Source organism: Gavialis gangeticus, unplaced genomic scaffold (genome assembly GCF_001723915.1).
Source record: "Gavialis gangeticus isolate Ggan-Ray unplaced genomic scaffold, GavGan_comp1, whole genome shotgun sequence".
In the NCBI taxonomy this organism is placed as follows: Eukaryota; Metazoa; Chordata; order Crocodylia; family Gavialidae; genus Gavialis; species Gavialis gangeticus.
Genome location: NW_017729022.1, coordinates 177999762 through 178010471, shown reverse-complemented (window position 1 = coordinate 178010471; position 10710 = coordinate 177999762).

Sequence of the window (10710 nt, the reverse complement as noted above, 5' to 3'; positions counted from 1 at the left end):
AGTGCTCCTTCCTGCCCATGGCGGGGGGTTGGACTAGATGATCTGTCTAGGTCCCTTCCAATTAATTGATTCTATGATTCTATGAATAAAAACGGACAGAAAACATACCACATGAGAGTCCAGATGCTCAGTTTATTAATCGATCAATGTAAAAGCTAAGGATTGACTGGATCATAGCCTCTGTGCATTTATATGGGATATAGAAATTTTTTAACAAGCGCTTTTCAGTCTATAAGACAATGATATAACAAGATCTAATAATTAAAAGTTGAAGCTCGACAAATTCAGACCAGAAACAAAGCGCACATTTTTAGCAGTAAGGGTAATTAACGTATGGAGTAATTTAACAAGGGTTCACAGGGTTTCTTTATCACGGGAAATTATTAAGTCAAGAGTGGATGCTTTTCTAAAAGATATGCCCTAGTTCAACTACAGGTAATAAACTTGAAACAGGAATTAATTCAGGGAGATCTTATGGCCTGGGGTATGCAGGATGTCAGACTAGATGACTGCAATGGTTCCTTTTATCCTTCAATCTGCAAATCTATTTTTTTTTCTGCAATATCAGGCTTATTTACACCAGTAAAACAATTTGAGATAAATCATGGCAGTGGACAAATGTGTTTTATGGTATAAATAAGAAGTAGGTTGAATTGAAAAGAAATGTCTTGTTTGGACTTTTCTTTACAATAAGTAGCTGGCATAGTCCTTCTAGCACCTGAAGTGAAATCTATCATTTGGATTCACATTTAAATAGTCATTACATTCTTATACAGTCTGCATTTACAAAGAAAGTTTTCTATCTTTCTAAATCTACAACAGGATTAAGTAGCAATGGAAAAAGGCACAGTTTAAAATATTAGATACACCCATCCTGTATGATGAATGAAAAAGTTATTAGTCTGCTCTGTCTCTTTTTAACTGGAGGACAAAAAAATGCTTGTGTTTAACAGTTAAAAATAGCTAGACAGACAGCAATCTACCTAATCTAGTTTTAAAATTTTCATGGAAAATGGTTATAAACAAGATTGTTTACATTCTCCAGTCATTAAGGGATAAAGAGGTTCCTTGCTGACCTCTTTTTCAGCAACAAACTGGAAATCTTCCATGATAAAATCTCTCTGCACTGTGATTTCCAGATCTGTCAGGTACTACAGAAAAATGGCGTCAAGTTAGCATGTCTACCAACTCTGTGACCAATTTGTGTTCTTTGCAATTTAGATACTCAGCCCCTCTTTCAACTCTACATGTCTGTTGCATTTGCTACAAATTGTATTAAGTGAGCATGTGTTTGGGGAGACTGGAATTACAGGCTACAAAGCCAGATACCCCAGGGAGATTGTGTTTCCCTACCCAAATGTTTAGAACTAGGGCTGTCTGGGTTGAATTTGGAACTACTCAAAGTTTGCAGCCAGGGAAGATTTGCTGATTCTAGGTCTCATTCCTGCTGCTGTAAAAAGCTCTGGAGCCAAACCTTATCTCATTTACTCGTGTGCCATTGTGGTACAGCTCCACTGATTTAAAATATGTCTATTGTTGCATATTTTTTTCATGTCAGTGGAATTGTACCCCCCACATCACTTATGCAAGTGATAACAGAATTGGCTCAAGACATCAATAGGTACAGGTAATATTTAGATGAGGTATTTCTTATATACTAGAATAAATGTGGAAAAACCAGGCCCCTCTGGTAAAACTTCTATTAACTTTACAGGAAGCAGGACTGGGCATGTCTTTTGTAGTATACTGCTAAGTGATACAAAAGCCATGGAATATTTAGGTCATATTCTGTTAGGATTATTTTAATGAAATTTTGTGCCTTGGGTGGGGGTTACATTTGTAGTGAGGAATAGTGCTGCAAAAAGCAGAAGTACAGTCATTAAAGCAGTTAGTTATGAAAGAAATATGGCATTCTGTGCTGAAATGTTAGTTGTGTCCAAAAGCAGTTTCTCGCAGCATGACCATTTCTGGCACTGCATGTAATGATTGTACAGTTACACATTGTGCCACAGGGTGTACCTCCACCCTCCAGCATCCCAGGAGGCTTTGCTTCTTGCCTCTCCCTCTCCCCCTCCCCAGAATCCTTTCTGTCCCAGAAAACTCTCCTGCCCCAGGGAGGCAGAGCTGGGCTCACAGGTCATCATTCAGACTTGCTGCTTTGCACCATCTTTCTTTGTGAACAGGATAAAACACTTCCTGCCCCAAAAAATCATGGCAGGAATACACTTCTCAAATCCTCTTGCTGTGCCAAAACTATGTGTTCCTGTTACATCAGTGTAACGGGCTCGAGCAAAGCCCTGTTACTGAGTAAAACCTGGGAAGCCAGTAAATGGGAGAGCCAGAGCATAGCTGTGGGGGGTTAACACACTGGGGAAAGATAAGGGTAATTACAGCTACCACCATGCATAAAAGGGTGGAGCCAGGGATCCCACAGTTGCCCTCAGGGCATTGGAGAAGAGCGGAGAGCAACCTGGAGATGGCAGAGCAACAGAAGGCTCTGTGAGCAGAGGCTTGGGAGATCAATGTCAGATTGGTGAAGCTGGGGGTACTCCCATTGATGGCGGGCAGCTCGTGAGACCCCCAAGAAGCCGGGAACACTGCCCTGGAGAAAAGATCTTGAGACCACCGTGATCGGGTAAAGAACAAAGTAAAGCAGCAATCAGCTAAGTGGCGGAACAGCACGGTTAGTCACCTTGTATCAGTCACAATAAAGGCCGGCACTTGGCGAAGATAATACCTGGATGGTCTATTACTTAGCACCATCTCCCTCAGGGATTAACAGCCAATTCTTTTTCCATCTCCTTAGTTGTGGCAGGAAAGTCCTGAAGGGAAGAGGGGCAGGTAACCGACACCCGCTCACAGTCAGCATCTCTGATGTAGCTAAAAGCCAAGGAAGGGCACAAAGCAGGAACTCATGGGCAATTGAGATTGTGTGTGGGAGCTTTTAAATCATGTCTTGGTTTTTAAAAATAGCAAATGCCATGGCTGGGGCAAAGGGGAAACTCTTCAACACCTCTCCTGAAGCGAAGTCTCCACTTCAGAAGAAGTGTTGAAGAGTCTCCCCTTTATTCTAACCATGGCATTTGCTAATTGTAAAAACCAAGATATGTTTTTAAAGCACCCACACACAAGTTCAACAGGTTCATCAGAGACCTGTGGGATAATGCCACAGGTGGCATGGCTGGGAGGTCTGTGTGTTCTTCCTATTGTGCCTGGCTGCTGTAATTCTGGAAAGCCATGGCTGGGCAAAAGAGAGACCCATCACCTCTTCTCCTGAAGCAGAAGCAGTGTCAGAGTGGGAATAACACATATGCTTTATACAGTGACTAGCTGCCAAAAGAAAAACTTTGGTTAGGGTGAAGGAGAGACTCTTTGACCTGAAATGGAAGGAGCATTGGCAGCCCAGGGCCAGGATGTGCGTGTATAATTTGTGCAGTGCCACATAGTCAGATAAGGCCAGGGCTGAGTGGTACACAAGTGTTGCAAGCCTGAGGGGCTGCTGAAGCACACAAGCCCAGTACATTTGGCTGTGGGTTGATAAGGTGGGTGAACTGCAGCACCAGCACCTGCCAGATAGCCAAGGACATCTTTTTCACTGTTTTTCCCACCGTGGGCTTCTCTATGCCAAACTGGTTGACAAACTGGAGACTGTGTGGCTAGGGCATAGCTATACATGTCTGCACATGGTGCTATGCACCAGCCTACACAGCAGTTGGACAAGCTCTCTGAAGAAGTGGTGGAAGCCCTTAACTCTATGCTAGCTAGAGTACAGCATGCACTGGACCTGCCAGTGCTGCTGGATCAGGAGTCATAGGGCATGTGAGCAGCAGGGGTCTACTAAAAGCTAATAGTGACCCTGGATGCTCAGCATGAAGGTGGAGGGGATGGAGAGGAGACCTTGGGTGAGTGTAGTCCCCCGGGCAGGTAGTTGATAATTGCTTTCTTCTGTGCTCAACTGTCCTCAGGAACTTCTCCTGATCCACAAAGCATGCTGGGATCACTGCACATCAGCTTCTTGGCTGCAAAGTGCTGGTAGTATATACTCTTGCCATGCTTTATGGTGATCCAGACAATCAGGCATGTAAATGGCTGTACACTCATTTCATGCTAGTTGTTGTGGCACTGCAAATGTCCTATGAATTCTTACTGCTTCAAATGAAAACCTGTCCATGCCTGCTTGCCACTTTATACAGCAGTTTGGTTCTCAAAGTAACAACTTTAAAAAGAAAAAAAGGAATGAATTAAACTTGTGGATCTAGGAAATTTTGTTTTTGCATCCTGATCCTTATGTTTCCAAGCTATCCCAACTAGCAGTAAAATTATGGTAATTCATATCAAGCAAATCTTCTCAGAAAAAAATGTTAATGTTTCCTCTCTTCTTAATTCTTCATGAAAAATTGTGTCCACACCCTGTCAAGATATACCACTAAAATCGTAAGCATGAAAAAATAAAATCAGCTTGTATACTGGGGTATTGACAGGTCCCAGGAAGTTCACACGTGCTTATAACACATGCTCTAAAAGATAACAGTTGACCAACCTATAGGAACAGACTACCACAAAAAATATTGATGCAAAAAGGGTGGGGAGGAGGGGGAAAGAGGGCCATTAGTGCATGATGCTTGAAATATCAAGATGCAGCAGGCAAGACAGAGTTGCTGATGAAAGAGCTCAAGGGATACAGCATGAAGATCTCTGGGCTGAGTGAAGTGTCGTGGTCAGGGAAGGATAATAAAAAGACTGGAACATACACCATCTGGTATAACAGAAGGGAGGATGGGAAACATCAACAGGGAGTTAGAATTGCTAGGGAAAGCCAGACGGTGAAAGCATTGATTAAGATTATTTTGTTGATTAGGTGGTACTCTTTGATTTATGTGCCGGTGAAGGAGGAGCAAACTAACATTACTGTGCAAGAACTGTGTCTACCAAGGAGCTGAAATTGGATCTGACCCTGGGAGTTTCAGAAATTCTATCCATGATGCTGGTAGGAAGGATCAAGCAGAAGTAGAGGTCACCCATGGATAAGGAAAAGCTGTGTATTCCTAGATAGAAGGAACTACTAAATTGTTGCAGCATAATGATTCATCTATCACTAAAATACTTGGAGACACAGAAGACCTGTGGGGCAAGACATGAAAGCAGCAACAGGAGAAGACCTTCTGGAAGCAAAAAGTAGTACAAGTGATCCTTTAAGGTAAAAAATATTAGACATCGGGCCAGAACCACAATCAGTGGAGACTGACATAGCTACATCTATTTAACTTATGCTAGCCCAGGATTTAATCTATCATAGGGATGTTAAGAGGCTCGCTCACTGGAAGAAAAGTATATTAGAGAACCAACTTAAAGCTATAGAGACTATTGAATAATAGATCCAGAACCAGTGAAAAAAACAAACAAAAAAAAGGATTGTAATAAACTTTCAGTACTAGATTTATTGAAGCAACTTTACTATCTACCTATGTGGCACTATTCAATTGTGGCCCAGAGAATCCAAAGAACAAGGGCAAGGAAAGAAAGAAAAGCACCTGTAGAGCCCCCTCTAATTGTTATAATTTTATCAGTGGATAACGTAAGTATGACTCTAGAAGAGGTACACAGGCGGCAGATCAGCCAAGGAGGGAAAGGGCACCAGGAGAAGAGCAGGGAGATGGAGTAAATGACACTAAGGTAAAATACAAGGGCTGACTCAAGGAAATTGCTGACAGTATATTTGTAAAGCTCGAGAGGTGCAAACAGTACAGAAGGATCTTAGGATGACCCAACATTAGTTCTCTCCTGAAACAGTACAGAAAGATTTGCCCTGATGACCCAATGTTACTTCTCTCCTGACACTGAAGTCGTGTAAAAGACAAAAAAGTTTCATTGCTACCATACACTGGAGAAACAACAACAGAAAAAACCCCTCATTCACAACAAAATAATAAGTCCCCTCCAAAATGAACAACAAAATTCCTCCAGCTTTTTCATGCCTAGTTCATTTACCATCCCTCCCCCTCAGAACATAGAACATATGTTATACAACTTAGAAAGCTACAATTTAAGGAAAATCCTATTTTCCGTATGGGAACTGTCACACAGTGAAAAATACAAGATTTCCACACATTTGCCCACCTGTAAACAAACACAGGCATTCTTTCACTGTTCATAAATCTCATCAGTGGGCTTTGACCATTTCTAGATAAACTGAATGCAATATTCAGGTTAGATACACTGCAAAATGCAGTCAGATACACTAATGCAATAGCACAGACAGGTATAAATTCACATCCCTTTTCCTTTGAATGAACTGCATGGGAATAACACCAAATATTTAAAGTATTACATTCTGCTATTCAATAAAGTTGTGCTGAATAGAATTATCACCTTGAAATTACAGGGTAAAACTCCTATACAAAAACAGATTAAAGACAAATTAGACTGTGGGCCAGGTCACTATGATTGTTAATTAGTGATAATGGAAATACAATTAGCATAATGAGTTCCAATTACTGTATATGGAGAAATATGAGCATACTGCTTTCATAAATCTTGGTTCCAGGAAAAATAAAATGCATCTGGTTTAACAAAGCATGCCCTTCTCCTCTGCAAAAAGCTTCCTAGTAAATACCTTTTTATGAAGCTAAACCTTTCTTCTGATGGGTTTTGATTTGGAAAAAAATGCGACAGAATGGATTTACCCTGTCTGATAGCTGAGCAGTTTTGTATTAGCTTGGCTTCTGTTTTAAGCTTCCTAGAAAATCTTACCATCTGTTTCTTCAATCCTGGGTTAAACAACAGAAGACAAAATCATAGACCATTGCATCAAATGCACTTATCATCTTTGAAATATCTCGTTTTTTCCTCCTTTCTCCTTTTCTCCTTTTGATAAGCTGTGAAATTGGAAGGCCAATTATATTCACATATTTACACAAATCTGAATGGCTTTTTCAAAACCCAGTGCAAAAATGAGTTGATGAAAGACAACAGCTTTACAAATAGCAGCAGCCATGTGCCTGATGGTTACTCAATGAAGATATTTTTAGTCACTCACCATGGTGCAAATATTTATTTCCACACCAGCCTGATACCTTTGCTAGAGAAGGTACAAACTGGCTGCATCTATTGTATAATCCACTCATCTAACTTGATAAAAACTTTTTAGAATTATAAATACCTTCTAGAAGTGTGTGTATGGACTTCAAAGGACCTCAAATAAAGTCTAAAAGACTAGTAAGTCTAAATATACAAACTATTGAACTTTCTGTAAAACCCAAATACTGAATTTTTCCTTGGCCTCTTTCTTTTTGTGTCCAAACAGGGTTGAAGACAGCCTTCTCATTTGATTCAGAACTCTTATATCTATGACCCTAAGAACTGGAGTGGAAAAGGCCAACCCTTCATGAGGGTGATACTTCTAGGTATGCATAATACTAAGCAGGTTACTGAATCCTTCCCATTTGCATGTGACCTTTATTCTCATACTGGAGTGGGGAAGCTATCAGGGACTCCAGAGCCATGAGAGTCACCACAATGATGTGGTAGGGTTGGAGTGTTGTTGTAGTTGTTTATGATGGTCCAGAAAAATATGCACAAAGCAAGGTCTTTTGTCGAGTATGTTTTACTGGGCCAACTGTGTAGTTAGGAGAGATGTTGAATAAGCTTTTGGGCACCATGGACTTTTCTTCAGGTCTGCCCAGAACAGGAATCATGGATAGATTAACAGAAGAGAAAGTAGTGATATTCAGCCTGTCATCCAGTATTATTTGACACTGGTGCGCATTAGCTTCATTATGGTAAGCAATATAGGTGATAATGGGAGTTGTAAGTAGAAGGCTTGACAGATTGTTCAACAGTAGATCAACTTTTTTGATACCTAGTAAACTACAGCTAATTAAAAGTGGACTGCATTTATTGTTCACCATCTGGCTCACAAAGGTTAATTTGGTTAAGCTGTAAAGGCAATTCTCCACTCTCATGAGGAGGAGGAGCAGGAGTGGGGGGGGAATACCTAACATTTATATAAAGCTAGAATAGTGGAAAGAACATAGGCATATATTAGTTCAGCCATGAAAACACTACTATGAAAACACACCTTGACCCTGGATACTCTGCTGCATAAAGACTACTTTAACACAAATGCCATGATCATTTCTGAGAGACATGCACAAGGGAGCACCAAAGGTAGATAGTACCCTTGTCTAGGATTTTAGCTTGTGTGCAGGTTACCCTACATGCAGATTCTCAGTAGGGCTATCTGAATTTTATTCAGAGGTGGTGAAGAATCCTGTTGGTGATTAGAGCACTGCCTTCCCTACTTGCTTCACAGTTTGAATAAAGTGACTTATCATAGGAAGCTATAGTATCTGAGTGCCCACTCTATTATTGCTTATCTTGAATGATTCATAGGAAGCACTGCTCTGTCTTCTATCTACAGCGAGTGTGTGAGTGTTTTAGCAAAACAACATGTAGGCAAAAGCAGTGGCAAATCTATGATGATAAGAGGGTCTAAGCATCACACTATCCTCAGCTAACACAGCCAGGTCTACTTTGGAGAGGCTGTTTTCTACATTATATTGCAATTATTATGCATTATATTGCAGGGGAATTAGAAATGCTTTTCCCACTAGCACTGGGAATAAAGCTGTTCCCTTGGTATCAAATCCCCCTACTCAAATTTCCATTGGGGTTGTATGACCATCATCCTACCTGCTTCTGACCCACTCCTGTTAACACTCATGAAAAATATTAGACCTAATCCCACAATCCATATGTATGTCAATAGTTCTTCCCCTCTGAGTTAGACCCATCGTACAGTCATTTTCATGAGTAAGAAGGGGCAGGACTGGGTTATAATTATCCATTGCTGTATATACTTAATGATGAACACCAGGGAAGAGTATTAACACTTAACAAATACTATAAGTAAAATAAGTGATGCTATGGTAGTATGTAAAGTCCCAAAGAAGATCATCACACTCCTGAGATAAATCCTGCCCCAAAGAGCTGACAATTTAAATATACAAGAATAAAAAGATAGGCAGGGAGGGGAACATAATAGAATACAGCTAGAGAGATGTCGAGGTACATTCTGCCTTAAAGAAACGTGAACCCTGAGAACCTTACTTCAACAATGTTTTGCCTTTTTGCCTGGTTGTTTTTAGCATTGCAAATGTAGCAATAGACAGGTACATAAAAAAATGTTGTCAGCTTTAACCTCCTAAAATATATAAGAAAGTATCCTATGCATAGGGGTAAATGTAAACCATGACTGCCATGGGGTTGAACAAGTTTATAGGTATCTGGATAGATAACATCATCCAAATGCAATCCAACATCAGCATGGCTTACAGCCAATATTCATTGCCACCTGGGCCAGAGTCCAACCATAATTGAGACTGCAATAACAAACTATTTTCAGGCTTTTGAAAACTAGCCACTGTTACTTGCTCAAATATTAAGTAATGCTTCTCAAAATACTCTCCAGAGCATACACAACATGATGATGCTGTCTGCATTCATGATACTCAGGTGGCATTGAGACTTCAAGTTACAATCACTATGCAAAGTACAAATAAAACATAATTTAAGCAAGGGCTCTGACAGAATCCATTGTTGTCCATACTTATTGAAGCATCAGAGTATAAAGACAGACATGTTAGTCATCTGTGCAAGATTACACTGTTTTAGGTAGGGCTAAGATTATACTATTTTAGGTAGGGTCTGTTATGAAGATTGCTTGATAATCCCATTTTAGCACCCTGCTTTCAGTTGCTTGTAGCTTTTTCCAGGTTTAACTGCCAGGGCTGAAATGTTCTGAACTAGTGGTTTGCCTCTGACAGGCTGGGAAATTTTCAGCTTGAACCACTAGTCAAGGAATGTGGGACTGGGATCAAGAGAAATGAATAGAAAAGAGACTGGACAAGGGACAGTGTACAAGGACTTAAATCTTGGGAAGAAGGGATTTAAGAGTCCAGGCCCATTCCCCTCCAAAACCTGGAGTAGAAGCCCAAGATTCTCCAAGTCTGACCTTTCCACTTATATTAGAAAATACCTGTGAAATCCACTGGCAAAATGTGACTCATTCCCATCTAACTTTGGTCCATATAGAATTTGGTGACACCATGTCCCCATTGCTCTTGGACATGCCCCACTCACCTGCTCCTGTTCATGTAAGCCAAACTCAGAAAGGCAGAACAGAACTATACTGGTGATGGTCTCCTACGTCTGCTCTCAAGCACCCAGAGACCAAGATCTCATTAGCAGATGCAGTGGGACATCCCTAGATTGGCTTCACTAATGCATTTCCAGTTTTTGTATAGAAGCACATACAATGGTTTATGCTTGGAAGTCTATTATCAAGTAGCGATGAGGACATAGTCATAAAAGATTTGCTGTTACCAATGACGTCATTAGTTCAACTGATAGAGGTCTCTGAAGTGGCGTTAAACAGTCCAACATTGCTGATGGTCTATGTGATGATCAATACAAGAACACTTTTTCATTTTAAAAAATGGCCTAAAAATGATAAAATTAGCCCAGATCACTAAGATGAAAGGAAGTTATTAAGATGAAAGTAGAGATGCAATGGAAAAAAATACTACATAATTATATAAAGACTGTCACAATGCAGATGGCATGCAGAAGGGAGCTGAATCGAGTTTGCCTAGCCAATCTTCATTCTAGGATTATCTAATTTCAGAGTGCTGGACTTTGCAACCTTAACAA